The sequence below is a fragment of the Ornithodoros turicata genome, chromosome 3 (assembly GCF_037126465.1).
Source record: "Ornithodoros turicata isolate Travis chromosome 3, ASM3712646v1, whole genome shotgun sequence".
NCBI lineage: Eukaryota > Metazoa > Arthropoda > Arachnida > Ixodida > Argasidae > Ornithodoros > Ornithodoros turicata.
The window spans coordinates 58,186,013-58,194,062 of record NC_088203.1 but is presented as its reverse complement, the minus strand read 5'-3'; the positions used below and the strand labels follow the sequence as shown (position 1 = coordinate 58,194,062).

Sequence of the window (8,050 nt, the reverse complement as noted above, 5' to 3'; positions counted from 1 at the left end):
ATAGTTCCCAAGCAGCACAAAGGACCGGGGCGAAGCCGGTCCAGCATCGGGAAAGAATCCTACAAAGTCGGGGGCATGCCACCAGCCGATACCGGTCCTTCCTCCAGTTTGCAACACCGGGATGATTAAGGACCGACATCGGCAGCAAGTATTCGGTCCCAGCAGGTCCCCGGCGGATCCCCGATAATGCTGGCAGGGGCTCCCCCCATGCATATTTACCCCCCCCATGCATATTTTGGCATTAATATGCTTATTTTTAATAATTACAATAATTTTGAGTGTAAACAGTGTGTGTAGAGCCCAACATTTTATTTTCGGAGAGGAAATAGACTGACACAACACTTGGAGCACCTCAATAGACTAAACGACGAGTGGTGTACACTAAGCAGTCTGCCTGCATCATCCAATGCATGCCAATTGTGTCTGAAATGAAAAACAAAAAAAGAGGGGTATACAGAAATATGCAGCATGTCCGCATAACTACTGTCATTGCCAATGTAGCCTGAAAAGAAAAGGGTGGAAATGGTCTACCGTAATATCCAGCCTGCCTGCGTAACCACTGGCCCTTCAATGGTGTCTCAAAAGGGGGGGGGAACGTACACAGTAAGAGGTGGTCTCTGAAAGGAAACAAAAAAGGTATGCAGTAGTAGGCAGTCTGCCTAACCACTTGCACTTCGGCAATGGCCCTGGAAGAAATGAACGGCTTGTAGCATTAATATTAGACGTAACGGTAAAATTGCTGCATGGTGGGAAATGGTATACAGTAATATGCAGCCTGCCTGCGTAACCACTCGCACGTCAACAGTGTCTCAAAAGAAAGAAAAAGTATACAGCAAGAGGCGGTCTGCCTGTCCAAGTGGTGGTGCCTCAAAGAAAACGAAGTTATGCAGTAATAGGCAGTCTGCCTATCTGCTCACGCTTCAGTACTGCCCAGACACAAAAATGAATGGCATGTAACATTAGACGTAACGAAACAATTGCTGCACTTCAGCACAAAATAGTATGTGCACGGTACGTGGAATGAGCTTTATCAAAAATGGTAAAATGCACAGCGTAGGGATTACGAAACTCAAGAGTTACCAAGAGAAAATTTAAATTATGAAAAAATGACAAAGCCAACGACTGGGAGAAATGCAAGTCCAGGAAAGAGAAAATAGTTCACATCCAGCGCCTTTGGTGCAAATGACTAGCAATTACTACAACGAAAACTGTAAAAAATGACAGCTGACCGGGACTAGAGCTGACAGTCAATGGTGTGCGCATATTCAGCGTTCCTTCACAAAAACGTCAATAAGCAAAAAAAAAACATGGTCAAGGAGAAGCATCCCTATTGAAAAAAAAAGCGACATCAGGTCTGATGTTAACATCACAGCTGCTCTGATGATGTTAACATCAGAGCTGCGCTGGCTGATGCTCACATCAGAGCTGTCTTGATGCTGATGTTGACATGAGAGCTGCATTGATGCTGGTTATGGCAATCTTGAAAATGCTGCAGTCTTGGTTTACTGAAATGTTCTGCAAAGAAAGCCCCTCATGCCTGCGGTATATGAGTACCGACAAGAACCCTCACGAAACAGGAGATAGCAGCAACGAATCACTTCACCAGAACAATTCACCACTCCGGAGTACGTACCTTTTAACGCATATCCATTTATCATCAACATACCTAAGCGTTGAACTCACGGGGGCACAAAAACTGGTAATGATCGAACGGTGAACAACAGCGCAAAAGAGCACACCTAGGTCCTCATTTCCGGTCCAACTTGTCCTTCTTCCGAAAAAGCACTTCTAAGCGTTGTCATGGCCAGCAAGAGTCCCCACTGCATTTGAACACGGTGCTTGAGTTTCTCTTGCTGAAGGCCGCTGCGTCATACACGCTGAACCTGCAAGAAATATCGTTCCAGAAAATACGATGGCAGGACACCTATATGTAGAGCAGTGTAGAGACATATGACATACCGTCTGCACAAAGTACACAGTCGACTTCACTTGGCGTTCTATCTCCCTGTCGTTGCGCAGATCCCTGCAAATAGAGTAAAACGAACAATGAGAATGCATGGCGCAGTCGAACATATTACTTCAGAGTTATATTAATTACACACCTGAAACGGCAATAATCCTGAAGGCGAAGAACGATTTGGCTTCACATGCAAGGTAGCGTCTTCACTCTTTGACATGTCAAACGAGACCGACTGGTTTGCTCGCGGTTAGAAGAAACGCTTCCACTTACAGACAGTTGCAATATCAGACGGGTTGCAAGAACGACAGCACCAGGTGAGAACAACAATACAAAGCCTCTAAAACGCTTTAGACTTGCTGGAACGCTCGCAATTACGCGAACTACACGCGGCGACGAGAAACGACCGTTACAGCAGCCAAAGCGAAGCCAACAAGAACAGCGCATGCGCGACAGGCAGCGCGCAGCGCTGGCTGGTGGCATGGAAGACAAGCGACGACGCGCGAGCGAGCGCGGGTGAGCCTGTGTTGAAATGGGCATGGAGCCAACATCTCCGCGCAATGGCTTGGCGGACGAAATATGACGACGGGTAGAATCGTACTACCTCTTGAGATTGTGGCCGTTCCAGGATCTTTCAGAAATGCTGCTGTTTTCATAAGAATCCCTGAATGTTGTGTTTGAAGCAAAATTGCAACATGAGATTGGCCAAAGCTAAGGTATTAGTTAGTTATGATTGTGAACAGATCGGCAGTGCAACCTGACAGTGAGAGATCAATAGAATCAAAAACAACAAAACACTCACTGTTTTGCCGACCCTTTCTCTAGTGTTCTTTCTTTCTTTCTTTTTTTTTTTGTTTGTTATAATGAAGGAAAGCAAGGTTAAATGCTACATTTTTCTTGACTGTGTGCGATGGTGTACATCGCAGGTTCCTCATGTGCCATGAATCTACTTAAAAGCTGCTGATGGTGGCAGGGATTCACATTTATAACAGTGACCAGAATGCGGCAGGAGTACTTTTGAGGCACTCTGGCCACGTTGACCACAAAACGGCGTTCCATACTCCCTCCGAACCAAACTTTGCAAAACTTGTTGCTCAGAAACATTAAGAACACACACGCCGGCCATTTGCACCCAGCAATGACAACCAAAACAAAGATGATGGCGATGGCAGTCGCGGTAGCCCAAATGCAGGGAGCTCCAGCGTAGTCTTTGCGGGTTTCGGTGCAGCGGTTTTCGTCCGATCAGTTCGACTTGCTAAAGCTCTCTTCGTTTCGTTTCACGTGAGTTTTTCGATTCGGGAGATTCGGTCGTTTCGTTCGGGCGTGGCCGACTCTTCCCGAGTATCTTGTACTTGCGTGCTTTGCAGTGAGGCTCCATTAATACTTCTGTTCAGGGTGCTGCGTGTGCATGTTTTCCGTCATACAACACAACACAACACAACACATGAAGTGAACTGCAGCCCAATGTTTGAAAGAGTTACCTCATACCAGACAGCCAAATTCCTTCCTGAAGGGATGCTTCACTGTCTCGTACAGCTTGGGACAAAAGTTTCTGAAACACGGGTGTTTTGTATTTCACTTCTCTACGCCTCCCCTGCGGCCTAAGGGGAACACTTGTTGAACAGAATCCCCAAGGATTCTGCTCAACAAGCATTTCCCAAAGGTGGCTGGGAAAAGTCCAATACAGAAAACCCGTGTTTCAGAAACTTTGTCTCGAGCTGTACCATCCGATCACGTGTTACCGAATCTGCATAAACATCGGGAGACGAGCGGGAAGAAATACTTAGCCAGTACACCACAGCAGATCGGGACGTTAACGGGGATCCATCGGGAAAGAATCCTGGCCGGGACGCAAACGGGAATCTATCGGGAAAGAATTCTGACCGGGACACGAACGGGGATCTATCGGGAAATAATTTTATGTAGTTTCCCTCTCCCTCAATTCTTCCCCCTCACATAGTCGGGAAGCAGTCGGGCTCGTGACGGCGATATCGGCCACCTCGAACCCATCATCCCCGTTACGTTCCCAGCCGAATCCCAGTCCTTTGTGCTGCTTGGGTTTCATCATTTAAGTATCCTTCTACAATAACGGCACTCAGCATATTGCATCTGTGCAGTGTAACAGTGCAACAGTAGTGAGGTCTACTGGTATAGATTTTTTCAGTGACGACCCCAACTAATTCTCCCGAGTGCCTCCAGTACACAAGGACGACATGCACGTACACACTTGATACACGCGTCTATCAATTCTGATTAGCAGCACAAGCTGTAGGTGAATCTACAGCCAATAGCCGGACACTAAAAATTTTGTCTCAGTAAAGCCTAGTCATCCAGAGACAACAGCAAAGGAGGGAAATATGCAACAGAATCCAAATTACAGGAGACAGTAAATGTCCATGTAGTACATGTTTTACAAAATGTAATTAGGTTGCAGTTAGTAATCACTGCAGTATTTTGGTCACAGTAATCAATTACTGAGAAAGTAGTTAATTAAAAAAGCTTAATCACTTGTAATTATTTCACACGTCTGCTTGTCACTATAGCCAACAAAAGCTCTTGCAACTAAGCAGTCTGAGGCAGGAGAGATTCGTTCCAGAGTTCATTCGTCGTCACGAGTGAACAAGTCCCTGGTATGTCGTCAGCAGCACAAGTCAGTGTGGCGTGGATACAATTCCTGACACTCGCAGGTTTTAGCCAACTGTTAATTGCACAGGAATGTCTTGTGTTTGGGCTGTTGCGAGTGTGCTTCCAGCCTCCACCATCTATTTTACGAGATGTCCTCACAGCTTTCGTTCTACCACCTTGCAGATGCTTTAGCCCAGACAGTTGCCGACATCACAACAGAAGATGCAGACAACCCAATCGCAGCTGATCTTTGCACACATTTCTATGCTGTAGCTGAGGTTCAACGTTCATAATTATTTGAGGTACGTCTGCTTTTAGCACAAACATTTCAGTTTGCGCATGTAAGTTCTTTGCTTTTGGCAGTGTAAAGCACTTCAGTTCACTTTCAATAACATCACATTAAGTGAAACCAATCTACCAGATAAGCCGCGTTTACAAGAATGCAACATTAGTGCGTCAAATTGAGTGGGAATCGGAATGAAGATGATGCGCCACTGTTTGCATTGATGCACACCGAGTTTGGTTCTTGGTACATAAAGTCAACCCCGCAGCCACAGGAAATTCTTCTCCATCCAGCAGCAAACATGTTCCCCTAACTCTCCTTTTGTTTTCAATGTGCACCTGCTGTTTACATGCACACTTTCAATGTGCATGTACTGTCTCGATCCGCGTCTGTCTGGCGGACTGAATACAATGCGCTGTGCTAGTGAATTGAGCTGTTTACATAAGTGCATTTAGTGCTTCAAGTCAAGTCAATATGATTCTGTCTCATTCATGTAAATGCGGCTATAGATTGTGTATGTTCATATACTGCTTGAAATTATTTGAAGAAAAGTGCATATGTAGGAACTTGAACGTGCAGTCCTGTGATAGGAGTTTCCCACCCTGAGCGATAGGTTGAGCTGCAGGTATCTCTCCTTGCAATTTCTGTGGCTGTAGTGGTACCTTATTGACTAGTGGAAGGTCTCGCTCTAAGCAGCCTGTTCATTTTAGCGGTTCACTGGTTCAAGAACAGGATCTGCTTCGTGAGCTTGCTCCTCATATCGGACATTTGTGCTGACTCTGTTAGTCTTCGCGAATGCTCATGCATTCTGAGGAGAAGGCAGTGCTTAAGCAGCACCCTGATCAACATTATGACGTGTTCTGGTTCCGCTTGGTAATGAGGCATCCCAGTTATACCTTCATAGTTCTTTGCCACAAACTCTCTGAAGTTTTTGAGCACAAGGGTATGCAATGCTAATGATGATATCACTTTTGATTGTACTCTGAAGAGGTGCTCCCCACAGAGGAGAGCAGAGGTAACAAATTGTGATGGCATTATTAGTCCACCATTGTTCCTGATAAAAATCAGGATTCTGGATACGTTATCTCCTAGCATGATACCAAGGCATTCATCACAAGTTACATCGTTTGAGATTGCGCGTACGATATATCCACCGATGTACTGAATAACTCCTTTACTGAAGCTGCTCAAAATATGGCTGCTGTCATTGATGTGCTGAGAAAGGAACGTGGCTACCGAATCTCCTGTCTCGGGAATCGCAAATTGGTCTGTGACATCTGCAGCAGTCTCAGAATCTTTGTGGGTGGTGATATTGCCTTGGTGCCGGAGAAGTGTCACCCCATCAAGATCGTGCAACACATTGGCAGACTTAGATGCCTTGGCATTTGCATGTATGAGTATTACCCGGTATGCATGGCAGAACTGTGCTGCTGACGGATTATCGTTCCGGCCACCTCTTTGCCTGATGCAGCTAAAGAGTAGCTCAAGGTGATCTTGACTGAATCGGTACGTGCAGATGTACCTGTCAGAAGAGGAATTGGTGTGAGTAAAGGTAGCTTATAAGATAGAGACTTAGGCCTGCCTCCAAATAGCAAAGGCCACTGCTTCGATTCACAACATTAGAGTCGAATTACAGAAGCAGTATTGCGCTTTCTACCTGCAGACGTCTCTCTGGAACAGCAGTTGAGTGAGCTCAGCCACACTTTTCAGAGAAAATGCAAGGCTCAGCACAGACATCCTCTTGTCATTGAGCACCGCAAGCTTCCCAGAAGGCAGGGTGAGTGTACGTCATGAGGTTTGAAGACAGTGCGAGCATCTTCTCCATCTGCCATGAATATGATCCTTGTCGAAGTGGGGCCTTGAAATCGAATGCCCTTGGGTTGTGAGAGTTTAACGTGTCCAAGGCTCTGAAATAGTTATTCAGGTTATGCATCTCCATTTCGCTGAGTTTCACCACACAGGAACGTTTACCTGTCGACATCTGCTATAAATGTTGCTGTTCCTTCACACCCTTGGAACTCTTGCAGCCCCAGCTGCTGCGCATACTCCAGGGCTTTGCTCACTGAAGAACTAAATGTTTGTGCAGCGAGCCGTACCTTCATGATCTGTTTCTGGTATTCATCATGGGTCTTTCTCAGTTTGTTGGCCGCGCGCAGTTCTTCAGTGCTTTGCAGCTTCTGCAGTGCCTCGATGAATCCCCACTTGATCTCCTGCAGCATAGCAGTAATCATCATACAACCAGACATAAAAAAATAAAAGTGCAGGCATACGCTGCCACTCTAAGACAACACAGGCTGGGTGTTCAGTATTCTGTGCAGACATGCATAGCAATACCATCTGTCAAAGGTAGACTTAACTTTCAGGTAGATTAATTCTGGGGAAAATTGTTGCTTGCGTTTATTTTTAGCTGCGACAAAAAAGTTGGTCAAAATATCTTTGTTAATGAGACCCCTAATTGAGAAAAAGTACGGTTTTCTAGTAGCAGCCCCATTGAGTAATCCAATGACAAAAGTAAAAGTGTCTCCTTTTTATAAAAATTTGTTGCACCGAAAAAGAAACACCCTTGATGTGGCCTTTCCAATTACCCTTGTATGTGTATTAAGGTCCAGAGACTGAACTCGGAGAATAGCTACACAAAGGTAATCGTCTCTGCAAAATATGTGCAGCATGTCAACCATTCCTCTGTAACTAAAATACTGCATTTTTTTACTGCTTTGCTCAGACAGGTAAAAGGACACCTAAAACCTCTCTCTGGTACGTGGATGGAGAAACTTGCTGTGGATGTCAAATCTTTGCACAAGGGAACTGGCTGAACATACATGTTGATGGAGAGGTGCTCTTAAAATATGATTTTAGGCGCAGTATATAAAACAGTCAGTATTAATGACATCTAAAGTTGCTTTTTGATATCTTGGCATGAGCAGAAATATACTCCGAGGCGATTTCTATAGATCACTTTTGCAAATACTTTCAGTTGTCAGTATTTAGTAATTTAATGTAACTACATATGTTCAGTAACATCTATTCATTTTCCAAGTTACTTTGAAGAGACTTCTCAGTGCATGACACTGAGGTTGAGCGACAGATTTTTTTTTTTTTTTTTGTCTCAGCAACACGCTTTGTGCTGTGCCTCTGAGGTATTCGAGGAATCCACGTTGTCCCGTGGGAAGGAGCAGCATGCAACC

The 8,050-nt window shown here is 45.1% G+C and overlaps 2 long non-coding RNA genes across 4 annotated transcripts; one reads left to right on the top strand and one right to left on the bottom strand.

Annotated features, from left to right (window-relative positions):
• Positions 1-292: 292 nt before the first annotated feature.
• On the bottom strand, positions 293-3,979 carry LOC135388502 (uncharacterized). 3 transcript variants are annotated; one of them, XR_010421425.1, is made up of 4 exons: positions 2,103-3,979; positions 1,960-2,023; positions 532-1,883; positions 293-423 (listed from the first exon to the last, which is right to left on the bottom strand). It is a non-coding gene; the product is annotated as an uncharacterized LOC135388502 (long non-coding RNA). The 3 variants fall into 3 exon arrangements; XR_010421426.1 differs by having other exon boundaries at positions 293-617; positions 1,419-1,883; positions 2,103-3,972; XR_010421424.1 differs by having other exon boundaries at positions 293-1,883; positions 2,103-3,969.
• A 2,596-nt stretch (positions 3,980-6,575) lies between these two features.
• On the top strand, positions 6,576-7,633 carry LOC135387139 (uncharacterized). The gene is made up of 3 exons (XR_010420887.1): positions 6,576-6,642; positions 7,469-7,504; positions 7,588-7,633. It is a non-coding gene; the product is annotated as an uncharacterized LOC135387139 (long non-coding RNA).
• The last annotated feature ends 417 nt before the right edge of the window (positions 7,634-8,050 follow it).